Genomic DNA, 18,827 nt, shown 5'->3' on the forward strand with positions numbered 1-18,827 from the left:
TGGGCATTGGGCATATTTTCCAGCATATTTAAGTATACAAGAATGCAAACAATAATTCATCTAAGCAACATGAGTTATCTGTGGAGGATTGTTTATATTTATTTATCTTGGATCCACCAATAAGGATTAGATTAAAAGGGAGATTTCAAAAGAAAACCAATATCAATAAATAATAATAATATTTTTTCCTTCAAAAAATATATCTGATAAATTTAAGTATATATGCAATGCTAAACGTAAAACTTGCATGTCCAAAAATAAATCTTACCTTGATATGTAGCCGCATGATTATATGAGCGATTTAAGTGCAGCAAAAATATAATGTGAAAATAGTATATTGACAAGATAAGTTATAAATAAGTAAAAATGCAATCAATTTTGCATATATTAATAAATAAACATATTTGTTAATAATGTATAAATGTAATTAATTTTGTTAAGTGTAATAACTAAATATAATATCTATTATTGTATATTGATAGAATAGGTTATAAAGAAATATAAAATTTGGCTGCCTATAACATGTAGGTGTGCCTTATGGCGTATGTGCGCTTCAACATATTTTTCATCTACGACTCTACCTCATCACTTTTCAGGCACAAGAGTCCACGGGCACGCGCCCACTTGTTGCTCGGTAGCATTTTGTATGGAGGTGAGAACACGGAAAGAGGAGAAAGCTTGCTTATAGCTTTGCAAAAAATTGGTTGTTATAACTGAAAAATACATATACCTACAAAAGTATTTCAAATTAATTCAATCTTTTGCAAAAATTATAGAAAATTGTTGCAAAAACATCCCAAAATTAAAGAAAACTTTTGTGAATGGACACATCAAGAAATAGACCAAAAGACATGTTTTTTAGGAAATGGTTTTTGTTGGCAATAGCGGCAAAAAATATTTGCAGCGTCACACAAACTTTGCAACATAACAGTCTGGCTTTGTGGCTGCAAAATAACAAAGGTGGCACAAGGCAATGTCACGTCTGGTTTTCTTGCCTTTTTTTTCTGCTTTCTATGTTTCCCTATTTTAGTTTTTTTCTTTTTCGTTCTTTCTATTTTGTTTTCTGCACTGGTTTTATTTTTGTATTTTTCTTTTTTCACCGATTTTTTGGTTTCTTATTTATTTTGAACATGTGTCTATTTTTTCTTATACACGTGTAACATTTTCTTATCCTTGTTTTAATATTGTTTTGAATACATGCAGACCATTTTTTTACTTTTTTTGAATTTTTAGTACATGATAACAATTTTCAAATATAAGTTGAACATTTTTTAATGGCACAAAACTGTTTTTATGTTGTATAAAAAAGTTAGTAATGTCACGGACATTTTTGGAATGTGCGAGTTGAATATAGGTTTGAATTATTTTATTTTCAAACTTAGTTGGATTGTAATATTTATATTTGAACTACTATCGCATTTTAATATTTTCACTCCTCGAAGATTTGGTATGCTATTATTTTCGGTGTTGCCGACTTAAGTCAAAAAAATAGGGGCAAACGTTTATGGGACAGGATCTGATGACCGGCTATTGTATCACTGTCCACAGACGAGTCCCAACTAGTCCGCGAGCAAATACTGTGTCTGTTTTAAGGGTTGGCATTGGAGATGCCCTTAGTTTTCGCAAAGAAAAAGGGTATCTGGAGTTAGATTGAGTAAGGCATGATGATTTTCATTCATTGCATAAATTTATATTATTTCATTCCTTTATAATCGGGACAAGTTGTGCAGGTACATCACGCTCGCAAAAAGCATGGATCCCAATCAACTCATCTTCAACCCATAACCTATATATCGTGCCACAGTGCGAAAAACAAGACCCTTATATCTGCATCTGATGACGCTCGTCTAGTCTAGACATGTCATTGCTCATGCTCTCCACTGTGGCTCCTCGTGCCCCTGCCGTCTTTTGGTGCATAGGCGTCGAAGCCCAGTTGGCGTGCAATTGCTTTCCTCAGTTGAACAAAATGCAGTGGAGAGATCATGCCGCACGCCACAAGGATGAAATGAACATGATCCGTAAGAGTCAAAGGAGGAGGCATAACAAGGGGAAAAAATCATAGCGGAACCATAGGGCGAGCATGCGATCGATTTCTCAGGTAAATGCCGCAAAACAGGAACAAAATTGCAGACAAAGTACATGTGCCCGTCTCCCTTCATCCATCGATGAAGTGATGACCGAGGGGCAGAATTTTTTTTAGGGAGCAGTTTTTTTTTTTGAGAATTGGTTCATAGCAGAAACAAAATTAAAATGGGGCGAGACTCGGCCCAACAAGCTTGACTAAGAACACGCCATTCCTCTCAAAATTCCAGCTCCAGAAATCATCAGTGTTGGGTGTACATAATGGAATGCTTAAGATGATTTTAGCATCCATAGCCATGAATACCTGGTTAGACGCAACACTGATGATTTCTGGAGCTGGAATTTTGAGAAGAATGGCATGTTCTCAGTCAAGTCAACATATCACATGCTGGTGGAAACAAGGCGGCGTCGGGAGGCATGGTTAGAAAACTTTGTGGAGCATTAAGGTGCCGGGGAAAATTAAAATGCTCTTATGGCGTTTGTCGCAGCAATCCCTCCCAATAGAAGACGTTCGAGCTCACAGACATATGTCAGACAGTTCGTCCTGCGGTATGTATAGAGCACTAGATTCATGGAGGCATTCCTTGCTAAACTGCACTTCATTACACTGTGTGTGGGTGTTGGTGGATGATGATCTTTCCCAAGTTTTGGTAGCTACCACCGAACCGAAAGACAAGCAATGGCTATTCACGCTCATGGACTCCCTCTCGCATGATCAATTTGTGTTGCTAGCGGCTACTCTGTGGGCAATCTGGACAGCTCGTCGTAAGGCAATTCATGAAGGGATTTTCCAAACCCCACATGCCACAAACGGTTTTGTCAGAAGATTCATATCAGAGCTCGAGGTGCTGGCAAATAAGAAGGAACCCACTGCTAGAGGTGCTCCAGTTGTTCATGTCAGGCCGCGAGCTCCACCAGCTTGCTGGGTTAAAATCCACGTTGATGCCGGAGTCAGAACTGGGAGAGAAGGTTCAGCCGTTGCAGTCTGCAAGGATCAACAAGGCAACTATCTAGGGAGTTCATCGATTATTATTGCTGGTGTTGACGATCCAGCCATCCTGGAGACCATTGCATGCCGTGAAGCGCTTGCCCTAGTGGAAGACCTCAACCTGCATAACTTGGTCATCGCCTCTGACGCTAGGCAAGTAGTAAATCTATACCTACTATTAAAAGGAAATGATATTCTTGATTTCGTCCCTTTTTGTTTGGTCCTGCTCCAATTAATTTTGCGTACGCTATTTGGTTTTGTTACTTGCCACCCGTTTTGGCCCAACAGAGGAAGCCATCTGGTGGCGCATGCTATTTGGTTTCGTTACTTGCCATCCATTTTGGCCCAACGGTGGAAGCCCATTTGGCGGCGCACTATGGCCGAGGTCTGGAGAGCTGGCATAAAATAAAATTACCGATGGGAGGGTTCGATCTCATAACCTGCCAACCGGCTACACAGTTTGTCCAACTGACCCAGCTAGAGATATGGGAGGATTGCAAGTGATATTCCGGGTTTCGTCCTGCTTTGTTTGGTCCTGCTCCAATTAATTTTGCGTATCCTATTTGGTTTCGTTACTTGCCACCCGTTTTGGCCAAACAGAGGAAGCTCATCTGGCGGCGCACGCTATTTGGTTTCGTTACTTGCCACCTGTTTTGGCCCAACGTAGGAAGGCCATCTGGCGGCGCACGCTATTTGGTTTCGTTACTTGCCACCCGTTTTGGCCCAACGTAGGAAGGCCATCTGGCGGCGCACTGTGGCCGAGGTCTGGAGAGCTGGCAAAAAATAAAATTACCGATGAGAGGGTTCGATCTCATAACCTATCAACCAGCCACGCACAGTTTGTCCAACTGACCCAGCTAGAGATATGAGAGGAATTTTTTCTCCCGTTGCAACGCACGGGCCCTTTTGCTAATGACATCTCAAGATCACATATGGGCAGAAACGCTGCTATTATTCATGAGATTTGAAGTAGAGCTTCATCTTTCCTTTGCAATTTTATTTTTGAAGGACATGCGGCTAATAGAGACGCACACAACCTTGCCAAATATTCACTCTCTCTCGGTCCGGGGCGCCATGTCTGGTTTTGCCAACCCGAGGCTCCGATTTGCGTCCCACTTTCTGTGGACTTTGATGAATAAATTGGTTTTATCCCCTCAAAAAATGTTCTTTCCGAGCCAACTGGAACACCTAGTCGCCGATGACCTCGCCAGGCGGTGGCGGCAGGGACTTCGCCGGCGTCCAGTGCTGGCTCGTCAGCTTCGCCCCCGACGATGAGGATCAGGTGACTCCCTTCTTCGTCCCCCTTCCCCTGCCACCGGGACTCTAAAGTCAAATCTAAACCAGAGTGGGTTAGGATTGGCGAGGGCAGCGCATATCACTAGGGCGCCGTGCGACGGCAGGGGCGGCCGCGCCACCGAGGGAGGGTGGCAGTCCCAATCGATTGCTCCATGTCTACAAAATGGCCAAACACATAAATGGCGACTTTGCAACCTAGGGATTTCAATATACGGACATATATACAAGAGTTTGGGCTTATAAATTAAAATACAGTTTGTGAAGTGAATATTCACATAGGATGATGTTACATGTGCAAGATGCAGCAGTCAAGCTGTAGAATGAATGAAATTCAGTATGCCAAACTTGCTCGGTACTAGTGCGCATCCCCAATTTCCCTCCCATACAGAACTTCCCTTACAAAGCAGAGCACATATACAGTGGCAGCAACAGAACAGAGAATTTACTCGCTACAAGGTTGGTCATGCAAGCTGTGCTTCTCTGAACATGAACAGTACATGATTACCGGGACAGGAAGCTGTTGAATTTCAGGAAAACACAGTTGTATCAAGTTGATCAACTCCATGGTGATAATCTGATACACAGTCCGAGCTTGCTCCATCGCCTCGGTGTGAGCTGATCATCAAAGCCAAATAGAATTGGCAACGCCGGCTCAAATTCTGCCAGCTGACCTGCCAAAGATTGCACCACACAAGCATCATTTTGTGCGCGATAGATTGCACATGTATCATTATCATCACTGCAACTTTCTGACAACAATTGAACCAACATACCAGCTGGAAGGTCCATCTGTTGTGCATGCACCAAGTTGCGTCGCCATGCTCCAGCTTGACCCAGTTTGGGAAACAGGGGAATATATATGACGGAGCCTGCTAGGAAGCGGTGACATTCTGCAAGAGCAGAGTGGTACCTCAAGTTTCTGTCTTGGAGAACTCCAGCTATAGGTAACAATAGCACAGTGCATGTAGCAACACGTTATCAGAAATAGTAATTGATAAGTCAAGAAACAAAACCATGGACTAGCACTGCAAGAAACCAGATTGAAAGAAGAAAGGTGGGAAACTCCATCTGTACGTACCAGCGAAGGTGTCGACCTGTGCCGCAGGAGATTTCGAGATCTGCATGAGGACCAACAGTGGCGGCAGCATCGATCGATCACAAAGCATCGTCGTTAGAACTACAGCGGCAGCGAAAAAACAGAGAATATCCGCAATAGCTACGACTCCTGAGACTGGAAGCTGTTGGAATCAAAGAAAATAGGATCTGACATGAAGTTGATTAACTCCATCTCCATGGCGATAGACTGATACAACTGTCCTCTATGCAAGGGAATCAGGGCCAACAACTCGCACATGGTTACTCATCGCCTTAGCATTAGCTGATGAGGATGTGTAGCACAAAGCCGCAGAAAATGGCATTTTTGACCTCCAATAGTAATAACACTAACACCGGCAGCAATTATGTATAAATCATCAAAGATTGCAGTTCTAATATCGAGCATGGTGCAGCCATTATTTCTGCCTGAAATATCATACATGTATCATTAACGTCACTGCACTTTCTACAAATCTGCAACTTTCTCACATTGTGACTAGTTTACAACAAAAGGAGCAACATACCAGAAAGGTTCACTTGTGCAAAAACACTGAACAGACCTCCGGCCAATTCAAGGACCCATCTTGCATTTCCATTCCCATCATGATTTGATCATGCGATGCTCCAGCCTGAGAAAGGTTGAGAAAGAGGGGTATATGTCAAGTTTCTGATCTGGAGACTCCAGCTACAGGTAACAAATAACATAGTGAGTGTGTGTAGGAAGACGAAGTAGCTATACTCTAATTGATAAGCCAACAAAAATAATCTATGGACTGGCACTGGAGAAATGAGATTGAAAGAAACAAAGAGAGATATAAGATATGTACCAGTGAAGGCGTTGACTTTAGTGGGAGACTCTTGAGGACCAGCACCAGGAACAGTAGGAGCGGCAGCAATATACTGAAACTGAAGAAAGAAACGAGCAGCATCGATCAATCATCAAGCAGTGTCATCGTCGTGGTCGGAATTGCAGGAGCAGAAATCATCTTCCACCACACTGGACCCTTCAGAATCCCCTATGTCAGTCTTATCTGCTAGAGGAACAATGACAGAGCATCAGCATTTGCAATTGTGCTAAGTGTATATAGCTAGCTACTGGTACTGAACGAAAAAGGAAATTAGCTGACCTGCCGCTTCCTGTGAAGAGCTTTCTCCTGCTGCTGCAGACTCGGGATAATGAGACGATGCCCCTGCTGCTTCTTCGAATTGTACAGCTACATCATCCGGGTGGTGGTAGCTCCGGTCAAACGGCAGTCTCAGCACAGGACAGTTGGGGTTTGCTTCCACTTCCCCTTGCAGCTCACCAAGCTCTTCCACTTGACAACCTTGACCAAGTGAAATATCTAGGAGACTTGAAAGACAACTGGATACCTCTAATACCAGATTGCAAACTACAACCATCAATTTCCATCCTTTCCAACCGAGGTGAGCTGCCCTGTTCGAATCTCACCCCCCTCAGTTGAAGCAGGCGAGAAACAACTAGTTTCTTGAGAGATGGGAACATTTTATATCTGATGATTAGATCCTCCCCAACATAAGACATCTCAGAAAGATAAATGAGAACGAGGTTTGGCAGCGACCCTAGTACTTGCATTACTTGGCCTCCGTCCTTCGGTCCGCTATGCTCTAACTGAATTTTCACTTATTTTCGTAGACCTGCAAACCATTCAGGACCCCTAAAAAGGCATCCAACCAACTTGAGGGTCCCTAGAAAGAGGGGAGGAGATGAAATAGGATGTAGCCACAAGAGAGAGCTTGTGCCAGCATCCACAGTAAGAGAGCACAGGGAAGTGAGCTTCTTGATTGCTGCACAGAGTATCTTGCATTTTTGCATGGTGGCTCCAGCTGTTACCACACTTAGTTTCCTTAGCTGTGCAAGCTCCCCCAGTTCTTTAATTGCTATGCTACGAGTAGTTCTTCTGGTGTCTACAATCTCTAGGATCCGCAGCTCTTGTAAGTCAGTGATCCCTCTTGGCACCCTCACACCCACAGACTCAGCATGGATACTAGAGTCAGGGTGGACACGGTCCTGGTCCGAGCCGTCGATTGGACCGGCCGCCGGCGGTCCGGTCTGGACCGGACCGAGCAGGGCAGCGGTCCTGATTTCAGAGACCGGACCGGCGGACGAGAAGCTCGGTGCGGACCGGCGGTCCTCACGGTCCCGGCGACGTTCAGTCACTGCCATGTGGGCCCATGATGTCGGAGAGGTTGTCGGAGAAGCAGCACGGTGGCCGGAGCCGGAGAAGACGCACCTGATGACGGCGCGGCGGCGTGAGGGAGAGGCACAAGAGAGAGGGGGAACAGCCACGCGAGGGAGTGGCGGTGCTAGGGAGAGGAAGGTAAGGGAGAGGGGGGGGGGGGGGGGGGACTGTTAGCCTCGAATGTCCGTAAGTATATTTTTAGCAATTTTTCCCGTTGCATGCAAGTAATTTAGCGTTTGCATGGGCCCATGATTTTCCTTGTATGAGCTTTGCCGTGATTGGTGGATTAATTCTGACGTGAAGAAAGTCGTGGGATGACACCGTGATTGTCGGATCCAACCATTTTTTTCTCTCTTGTTCCTTCTATTTTCTGCATGTTCGTCTGAATAAGAGGAAACTGCGTCATTGGATGGCGCCTGATTATCCGATCAAACTTATTTCTCTCATTACTAGCAAATAAAAGGAAGAACAGCGAGGAGTTGTTGTGGGAAGCACATAAATTATCGGATCGAATCATGTTTATCTCATTCTCTCTATCTTCTATCGACTGGTTAAAAGGAAAAACCAAACGGTAGGGCGTGACTGCCTCTTGCCGCTATGTGACTCAGATAGTCACGGGTGTGATGGCGTGTTCTTTCTATTTTCTGTTCTCTTCTACCTCTTGTGGTGTCAATGGACACCGTCGGCACATGTGCACCAGACCCCTGAGTATGTGGCAGTAGTTCTATGTTGAATGTGGACGAATAAAGTTTAGACGTTAGGATTTTCTACTGGGTTTTATTTACTGAACTCCATGCTTGTTCCTCCTACTTGCAGACTGTACAATGTATTTTATTCTTACATTCAGTGAATCTTACCTTTGGTTGTTGCAATAAAATTATTTGATGTTTACGCGTGGTGAGCATGGACATGTTCATTCGACACAGCTTGCGAGCCGGCGAACTTCCTTACAGACCTATGGGATGGCTGATGATGTTTCAGGTAGCTGTAGGTCGTTTTGGACTTTGAGTTCGATCTGTTTAATAAGCTTGGACAATGCGGGGTGACATTGAATTGGCAGTTTGGTGCCAGATGTGCACGTATATGCGCTGTGATTCAAAATTCGAACTGAGGCATGCATTAAAATTTTGAATGACGCTGGATGCATCAAAGCACCTCCTTTCATCCTTTGTGAGCAAAAAGCTCGACCAGGTCGTTGCTGACCCAGTTCGTTTTACAATTGTGCATAGCTTTTTTCTTTTGATGGGAACAATTGTGCATAGCTGAATGTTGGATTAGATTTTTTTTTTTGAGAACTGATTAGATTTTCTTGGCAGTTAACCGCAGCGGAGTTGTTGCTGACCCAGGAAAACAAACAGGGCTGTTGGCCATTTGTATGGACCGGACGGAGCTCTCGTCGACGAACTGCAATAAATGCGATTGGCCCGTTGATTGTTACGTCCAAATCCACAAGAGATACGATAGATAAATACGAAAGGGAGTTGCGATCTCGAGAATAGTGATGGTGTAGATTCCAGGAGCATCGGAGCCCGGGCTCAGAATAGAATTTTCGTGTACATTGACAGAATAAGTTATAAGTAAGTATAAAATGTGTTTCATTTTGTTAAATTTGATAACAAACTATATTAGTTAAGAGAATACACTAATGGAATAAGTTATGCTAAATTTAATAGAAGAAAATGTTTTTATTTTTCTTCAAGACTTAATAATTGAACTATTGTGGGTGACAATTTATTTGTCACCGAAGACAAAGTAATATGAGGTTGGGCATTTGACCATTATTTTCATATACAATCAATCATCACCATCACAAAAAAATATAATACCGAGCTGCCAAGCCTAGCCTATATAAGGCGTCGCTGCCTACCTTGGCCATTTCATTCCAACATGCGGAACGAAGCACACAAGGCAGGAAATTATGCTGTTTCCCGTCTGAAGAAGTACGTCGGGGCAATAGTTCTGCTTGGACAGCTATACAAAATCAAACGTGCATGTAATAATCTGTAAAAGATGGGAGCCCAAACTATTGAAGAACTATTCTATCATCAGAGACTGTTAACAACTAAGTTATAACATTCAATATGGGCTAACTTAATAATAGGTATCACTGATTTAACATGCATCAGTCAAATAAGGATCACAACAAGTCTGCAAAAGATGTTCTCGATCCCGATCCAAAAATCTCGGACCCTCCCACATTGCTCCTGTAAGCAGCGACGGGGAGGGCGGTCCGCTGCCGCCGTCAATACCCTCCTCTCCGTCCCTCCTCCCGCGCGGCCGCCAGAGGACGCGGCCGGGCAAAGCCTGGTCGACGTCGGCGGCAGTGGGGCGTTTCGGCTTCTCGTGCAGGGCCTCCGCCACGGGACGGCGCGGCTGGGCCGGGACACGGCGATGGCAAGGGTCGCAGTGGTGCGGCTGCGGATCTCCATAGTGGTGGTGCTCAGGACCGGCTGCGCACAACGGGCTTCGAGCTGGCGGATCAGGCAGGTGAAGGGATGGCGGCGGATCGGGCGGCTGTTAAGAGTCTTAACAGGGATGCACGTCTACGACACTTGGGCCTGGAATTGGGGCCTCGTTTCTCTGTTGCCGGCCAGTCGTGCTTGGCCAGCTTGGGTGTTTGGCGTCGTCCACGACCTAGCCATGTGGATTCATTTCGTGCAAATATCATCCGCCTTCCAACTATCTATTGCTTGGTTTCCCAATGTACTATTGTTAATTAGGTTGGTATGATAATTAGCAATGTTGAGGATATCACTTATCGTGAGCGTCTTGGTCAGCTGGGGCTTAGAGATTTATCAGAAATCGGCCGATTAATCGATTTTATCGGTCGACTATTAATTGGCCATTTTCTACAAATCCTAGGTTCCCAACACTAAAATATTCTATATTCAACATCAAACAATATTGGACAGAAGTGTTACCTTGATTCCTGGCCTTTGAATCCTCATATAATGACAAACAAAATAGGACAATAATACATATTGCATAAAAGGTCCACAAAATGCAAATGAACATAGTTTTTGCAAACATAATGCTATGAATAGGTCCGATTTATCGGTAGATTCCCGATAAATCACTTGTCGTAGCAATAAATCGGCCCAAACGATAAATGGTGAAGATAAGGCATAATTTTATCGGTCACCCCAAGACTAGCGATAAATCAGACGGTAAATTGCTGAATCGAATGACTTTTTGAACAATGGTAATTAGAAAGATTTGCCATCAATTTTTTTGGACAATGTAGTCTATTTTGCTGCATTAGCTATCAATTTATGCAATTAATTTTGCTCTGAAAAGTACCATCATCATCAGAATAATAAGATATCTAACAGAAGAGGAGAAACCATATGTCATTCATGGTTCATCAACATCTCCTTGAATATCATATTATTTCAGATAGATCTGTAAATCAATATTTCATATTTGTAGCCACATCGTCAATTGTATGATCAGGTGCATATCTTCATTCTTCGCCCAGTTTATACATGGTTTGGCCAAATTCTATATACTGTATTGTCTAGGGAAATCAATCCAATCAATCAAACATCGCTTTTGGCAAGAAATAAATAAAACAAATCTCGCCGCAGAGAAAGATGCCCCCTACACCCCGATGGCAAGCCAGGTCGGGAGGCAACTGGCAAAGCATAGAAAAATGTCGACGAGGAAGGTGACCTAGAGGCAGTGGCAACCCGTAGTCACCCATGCTGCGAGGAAGCCCGAGAGGACAACGTCATCGGCCGCAATGGAGTGAGCCTTGAGCACCAATAGTAGAGGTCCTCTCCCATAACCTCCTCTAGGATTAAGGTATTCTCCTTAGCCGGCCAACCTTACGTGTCTTCGATATCTCTCCACCACTGATTAATGAAGCAAATTTATCATAGTTGTTTCCAAATATTCAAAATATTTGCTACTCGTGAGGTTCACTACAACCCTCAGTCTCTACACATGTCAATATGTCACGCATGCAAAATCTCGCTGATTTGTTTGCTGACTACAGTTTTCAAATTGTTCCACAACTTCATTTATAATTTCAGCCATGAAAGATAGTTTAATAGTTGTATTCATGACATCATGATTGCTCTAAACCAAATGAAAATTTCATGGCCTTTATAAGCCCTGTTATATCATAAGCTTAACTGTTTAATTCCGTGGAAGTGATCAACTTTTCTGCACCTAATGTATTTGAACACCCTGTAAGTTGTTATGCATCGTATTTTCATTATCAAGGAAATTCCTCATCTTTTAATTTCCATCGCCACTCTCAAATACTTACGTTTCTCCCAGATTTCTCTTTGGTGAGCATGTTGAACTTTCTTTTTTGCATAACCTTGAAAATACAATTGGGATCGACTAATTAGAAAAGACTAGCCGAGGGAGAGGAGGAGAGAGAACAAGGGAGAAGAACAGAGGAAATACAGTCATGTTATATCGATTTAAGAGTCGTAGCAATGCACATGTTTCTAGCTATAATATCTTTACGTGTTCAGTTACAACGACTGGTAGTGATTCAAGATGGCAATGGGGCCCCGAAACCCGCGTCCCCGCGGGATTTTACCCTATTAGGGGACGGGGATGGGCGACTTTCTATCCCCGCGGGGCTGCTCATGGGTATATTATAAAACCCGGCATGTTTCATGGGTTTAAACCCGTTTGAGTACTACCCGAACCCGAAACCCGACAAAACCCGTCAAAATACATTATTTAGCATGCACTGATCCATCTTGACTCATGTGGCCCAAAGCCACAGTGCCCGAGCAGCCGAGCCCCACAGCGTCGAGGCCCTGGAGGACAAACCAACCCCTCACTTGGTAGCTACAGTGTTGCTCGCTCTTCAGTCGTCTCTCTCCCGTACAGCACAACACCTAAACCTAAACCTAGATCCCCAGCCCTCGCCTGCTGCTGTAACATGCTCCTGTTTTTTCTTCAAATGTTTCTGTTTTCATTTACTGCTCATGGGGACGGGTTCTCCGTGGGTTTTGAAAACCCGACGGGTTTAGGGGACGGGCAAAAATTTAATCCCGCACACGTTGATTGGGATGGGGACGGGTTTGCGATTTTCTCGTGGGGATGGGTTTGGGCAAGCAAAACCTGATGGGCTTCATCCCCGTTGCCATCTTGAGTAGTGATAGTAACATTCACTCTAATTTATTTACGAATCACATTAATAGTTAAATAGCACATAAACCATGGAGATTATGTACAATAACTCACTGCAATTTTGGTGTCACCGGTGTATAAATTATGCTTTCGATGTAAAGCACATACAATTACCTAGTGGAGCATAAAAATGCAGTTTCGTAGTTACAATACTAAGTTGACACACCTTCAATAATTTTAGAACTTATGATCCATTTTACTCAATGTTTCGTGAAAAAGAAACGTCCCCTGGGCAGGGGTATTTCCTAATGCGTAACGGTAATAAAGTAAAGATTGCGGGCGTGCCAGTATACAATAGTATACAAATAAATAAAGGACAAGAACACATAGAGAAATACTGCTTTATTAATTCTCATGAGAATTACAAAGTGCGGTTTCCCACATGATTACAAATATTGCGCCATGGATAAATACATCTGACTAGTATCCAGCGATTGTAGAGGCTCTGGTTCCCGGAGCCTCGTAAGACGATCCGGTTAATTACATCCGCGGGGTAATCCGCGGAACACCTCCGATTAAGCTGCGATGATGGTCGTCGTCTTGTAACCTGAAATATTCTCATGATATATTGAGAAGTAAAAGTGGCAGACATGAATGTTCTAAGGCCTCGTCGGCCCTGGTATGAAGCGTCCGGCCTCGTCGGCACCGGGTTCATAGTGAAGCCTCAAAATTGTGTTCAACCTCGTTGGTCGCGAACAAAGTGAGTCCGGCCTCGTCAGTCACGGAAAGGGGTAATGCCTCCAAGCCTCGTCGGTCGAGGAGATAGTGCGTCCAGCCTCATCAGTCAGGACAAATGATTTCCGGCCTCGTCGGTCGCGGAAAGGGTTAATGTCTCCAAGCCTCATCAGTCAAGGAGATAGTGCGTCCGGCCTTGTCAGCCAGGACAGAAGGGGTTCCGGCCTCGTCGGTCACGGAAAAGGGGTAATGTCTCCCAGCCTCGTCGGTCAAGGAGAAAATGCCTAGCCTTGTCGGCCTAGACTAGTGAAAGGTTCCGGCCTCGCCGGTCACCGAAGGAAGGAACCGTGTCATGATACTTTGCGACAGACACCTAGCCGTGAGGGCCGTCAATGAAATATCAAGATTTACGTGCTAGGCATGTCATCATATTGAGTAACCACGTTGTTCACAAAATCATGAAGGACATTTAGATCTGGATATTTAATGTCCAGCACGGGCTAAGCTAATTAGACCGTGACAAATAATATTGCAATATGTCATACTGCCTTCTCATCATACAAAAATGGTGCGCCATTGCGAGTCCACTTGAGCTGAGTCTTTTATATAAATATAAATGGCCGGATCTGTCACGGCACTAAATACTTTCAAGCCCAAACTTTCCACGGTCAGGCTAAATGACTATTCCAAGTGTAGCGCTATCAACTATAAAATTCTACATGGAAACGATCTGCTCCTAGGGTGATCCGAATCCAAGTTGAACATTCTAGTTCACTCCTAACATATTATGCATGGAAGCGATCAACTATATGAGTGACCTGCCTCTTAAATATTTCTGCGTGGCGACCATGACAGTGATCTGAATCCAAGTCAAGCACCATATAAACTCCTCCATAGATATTTCTCTACGGATACGATCTGCTATATGAGAGCGATCCGAATCCAAAATCCGGCACCAGCAATTTGCCTCCAAATATATTTTATACGGAAACATCTGCTATGGGAGCGATCTAAATCCAAGCCATGCACTGGTTGATCTGCCTATCAAATATTTACTACATGCCACGACTGGATTGGTAAACCAATCTAAAATGATCCGACGCAACAAATGGATTCGGTGTAAATCGATCTGTTAATCTGAGGCAACCAGCCGTGAGAAAAGAGGATGTCAAGATCTCACCATTTCTTATCATAAGAACACGTGGCCGTGTCGACGCGGCCGCCGGTGATGCAGTGTATGCTACAGGATTTTGGTGAGTAGCAGGGTAGGGGTAGCATGGCTTCATCATCAGAGACTATGCGAGATGTGCATGTTCAAGGCTCCATCTATGCCAGCAGCCTGGCGGCGAGCAGCCCGTGTGTGCGTCCCCTTTATATAGCCCCGCGTCGCTCTCTCGCAGGGCGACTCGGGCGGCGACCAGATCTGCCCGGCCTCGCCCCCCCCCCCTTCCCAGAACCTTTCCCTCGCCGCCGCCGCCGGTGGTCACCTCCGGCAAAGCCCGGCCCGGTGACGGCGGCAGCGGGGATTCACCCTTTGTGGCCTGCAGCGAGGCGGCCCTAGGCCGGCGGCGATGGAGGTCGGCCAGGGAGCGGCGACGGGGATTCGTCCTTCGGGGAGGCAGCCCTGGTCCGGCTTAAGCTGACGGCTCTCTGCCGCGGTGGAGGTCGGCGGCTGGCCATGGCGGCTCTCGAGATCCCGTGTTGCTGGTGGCGGATCTCGGGCACGCGGTTGTGGGGTTGTCCTCTCCGGTGGAAGGCAGGGGTGTGCTGCGGGTGGTGGCAGCTCGTTGCCGGGAGCTTGGCTGGGCGTGGTGCTGCCGTGTGCTTGTTGGCCTCGGCTCAGCTCGGATCTGGCAGGCCCGGTGTGGGATGGGTTGGATCCGTCTGGATCTGGCCCGAGGCGGTGGGGGTTGGATGCGGTGGACCAGCTAGTTTGGTATGTGCGTGGAAGACGATGCAGGCGAATGTCTGCCTCCGGCTATGGTCGGAGCCGGCAGCAGCGGCGTCCGCGGGCGTCGCATCCTTCTTGAAGGTGCTGTTGTGGTGATGTGCTCCTCTCCCTTACCGTCCCTTGCTCCGAGGGAAACCTCATATCCGTGCTCTACTGGATCGGATGATGGTGGTGCATTGCATCGTTCCCTTCTTGAGGGCATCATTTTTGGAATAGGGGTCAGTCAAAGAGACCAGTGGTGGTGGTGGTGGCGCGACTGACTTGGAGTCGATGGTGGTTGTTCGGTGGTGTTCTTTGGGGTTTGGTGGCGGTGCCTTCGGCACTGCAAGGCGGCCATTTGTTTCCCTTCGTGTAGGTGTCTCGCTATGCTTGCTCAAGACCCTCCCATGGTGGCGATGTGTTGCGGCGAGCGTCGTGCTCTCGGTGATGTCTTGGTTCATCTTTGCTCTTTGATGGCGCAAAGTGCCTCCCCAATTTGCTAATCGTTCCGGTCTTCCGCTGCGGGGCTCCCAGTCAAGGTTCGTGTTTTACACTCGTTGATTGTGGATGCTCCTGGGTTGTGCCGCGGGGCTCGGTACGCACGCAATGCGGTGCGTTAGGTTGCTCGCGAAGTCTAGGTATTGTGATCCCTTACAACACCCCACATCTACTTGCGTCTCTCGTGGTGTTGTTCTTTCTGCATGCTAGCTAGGTCGGGCCATCTCCTGGGCGTCAATTTTTCTTCTTCTTTTGTAACCTTGTTACTTGTACGGTTTTCGGCCCGGTTTCCCTCATAAACGGGGTCAGCTTGTTTAGGTTTTCGACCCAGTTTCCCTTATAAACTGGATCAACCAAAGCTTAAGGGGCGACTCTTGGCTTTGGCAGCTTTTTGAGCAATATATTCAGGTGGGGATCCTCTCCCCCCCGGTGACCGTTCAAAAAAAAAATGAGAGGATGTGCCCTTTATATAGCCACTAGCAAGGGCTGGCTCGAAGTACCCAGAGGAAGGCGTGCGCCGCCGATTTTCTGTTAGCCGAGCGCGTCGTTCACGAGATACGTGGAACTGATACTGATCTATTCAAACCGTAAGGTTAAGGTGCATGTTTATCTCATTGTCATCCTCATACGTACTCGGTTAGCTCCTATATGCCTTTTGCTGGCTGCTAGATGGAACCGAGTTGTTAATGCTCCAAAACACCGTGTCACGGGCTGGCCGGAATATTTAATTAATATATCCATGATTAAGCATGCCAATTAGCATGCATGCATTCGGTTCTGATTCTTTTGTCCACACTAGAAAAATAGCTACTGCATCAACAATGGCCATCTTGTGAGCCTTAACTAGATACACGTAGGCATGGGAAAGTTTTCCCATATACGTGCACAGGCAAAGCACTATCACATTTGTTCTTCCTGTGATTCTAAGAAAATAGTTCGGAAAAACATTATGGAAATACTTCCCATGCTCATAGATACTTCGGGGCGCGACAAAATCTCGTCAAACACTCAAAACTGAAAAACGAGCTGCTGAACTGCCGTGGGCAGTTTGATGTATGGCGTGCATACGCTAGGCCTAATATTCGATCATGGAGAGCAAAAGATAAGTTGGAATTTGGAACCCACAGTGATTGATGCCGCGCAGCTAGAAATAAAGCGTGTATTGGTGTATCATTAATCTGGTTGTTGCGTGGCGATGCGATGCGATGCAATGCAATGCAGCCATCATCCCATCACTCGACAATGCCCCCACACCATCCTGACCAAGCCAGCAGTGCAACTACGTGTTTGACTTGTAGTACTCGGCGCCTAAATTTACTTCCTTCTATACGATTTGGCGCCTAAATTAGCTGGACACGTAGGACAGAGCTGGTCCCGGCAGGCTCCATATATGCACAAGGAAAAGGGCAGTAGATTTTAGGCTGTTGTAGGTGGGAGTATCGTATACTAGTATCATGCATATGATACTAGTGTATGATATCACATCCGTAGTGTATAGTATTATATAAGACTTTATTTATTGTCATAACACATTCATAGTACATCGTTCAATATGATACGGTATCATGATATGATATTCAATCATCTCTTTCTTCATTTAATTATATGTCACCTCATCAAAATTGCCCAGTTAGCATGCATAATACTACCTATGATACTCCTATTACATGCAGCCTTAAGACCAGTGAAAAAATAGCGCGCTATAACGCCGTCCTATTGTCGAGGAATAAAAATCTAGGAATTGTCTTAAACAGAATGTAGACGAGCGGAGGGAGTTGAAAGTACTAAATCTCTTACAATCTCCGCCGTCCTATTGTCGTTGGCTACGCGCACCACAATTCGTGTCATATGTGGCCCATGTCCACGGATGGCATGGTCGTGGGTTTTTTTTCGAAAAGGGGATTCCCCGTTCTCTGCATCAAAAAAATGTATACGGCCATCTTATTAACCAAATAAAGAAGTACCTGCATGGTTTCAAAGGTCTCCAAAAGTAATAAAAAAGTACAGAAAGCTCACACAGAGCCAAAAAAGGCTAGAAACACCCACTAGCCAAGACAAGATGCCGAGCTACCATCTCCCAGCGGAAAGACCCAGTAACCAAATGTTCCCTGGCCTCCGTCTGGGTGAGTAGCGACCACGAACAGATCAGTGCCGTAGATCGGAATATGACCTGCAAAAAATGTATACATGATATTCTGTTAAAGACCAAATCATTTCTGCAAGTCCAGATAGTCCACAGCAAAGCACAAACTCCATCCTGAATATGTCTCGCTAAGCCAGGCTCAATCCCATTAAGCCAAGTCCCAAATAACGCATTAACGGAATTCGGTGGATTGATATTAAAAGCAATGTGGACTGTCTGCCAAAGTACCTTGGCCAACGGGCAATCAAAAAGGAGGTGTTTGATAGTCTCATCCCGATCGCAGAAACTACACCTAGTAGGTCCTGTCCAATTACGCTTTATCAAGTTGTCCTTAGTTAAAATAACTTGTTTATGGACAAACCACATAAACACTTTTATTTTCAAAGGAACTTTGACATCCCAAACATGTTTAGACGTAGGAATGGAGTTCGAATTAATAACATCAATATACACTGATTTAACCGTGAATACTCCAGACTTAGTCAATTTCCAGCATAATTCATCGGGTTGTTGTGAAAGCTGGACGTCCATCAGTCTCCTAACTAGACGGAGCCATTCTTCCCAACGATTGCCCGCTAGCGTTCGTCGGAACTGGATATTAAGGGGGGTAGATTGAAAGACCGATGCGACGAATACCTCACGTCGTTGAACAATGCGGTACAAAGACGGATATTGGATGGCCAAGGGTGTGTCACCGAGCCAAGTATCCTCCCAGAAACGTGTACTCGAGCCGTTTCCAATAACAAACTTCGTCCTATTAAA

The 18,827-nt window shown here is 45.2% G+C and overlaps 1 pseudogene; it reads right to left on the reverse strand.

Annotated features, from left to right (window-relative positions):
* Positions 1 to 4,721: 4,721 nt before the first annotated feature.
* Positions 4,722 to 7,295, reverse strand: LOC147957235 (uncharacterized; annotated as a pseudogene).
* Between the last annotated feature and the right edge of the window lie 11,532 nt (positions 7,296 to 18,827).

Source organism: Triticum urartu, chromosome 7A (genome assembly GCF_056163025.1).
Source record: "Triticum urartu cultivar PI428250 chromosome 7A, HENAU_Tu73, whole genome shotgun sequence".
Lineage (NCBI taxonomy): Eukaryota > Viridiplantae > Streptophyta > Magnoliopsida > Poales > Poaceae > Triticum > Triticum urartu.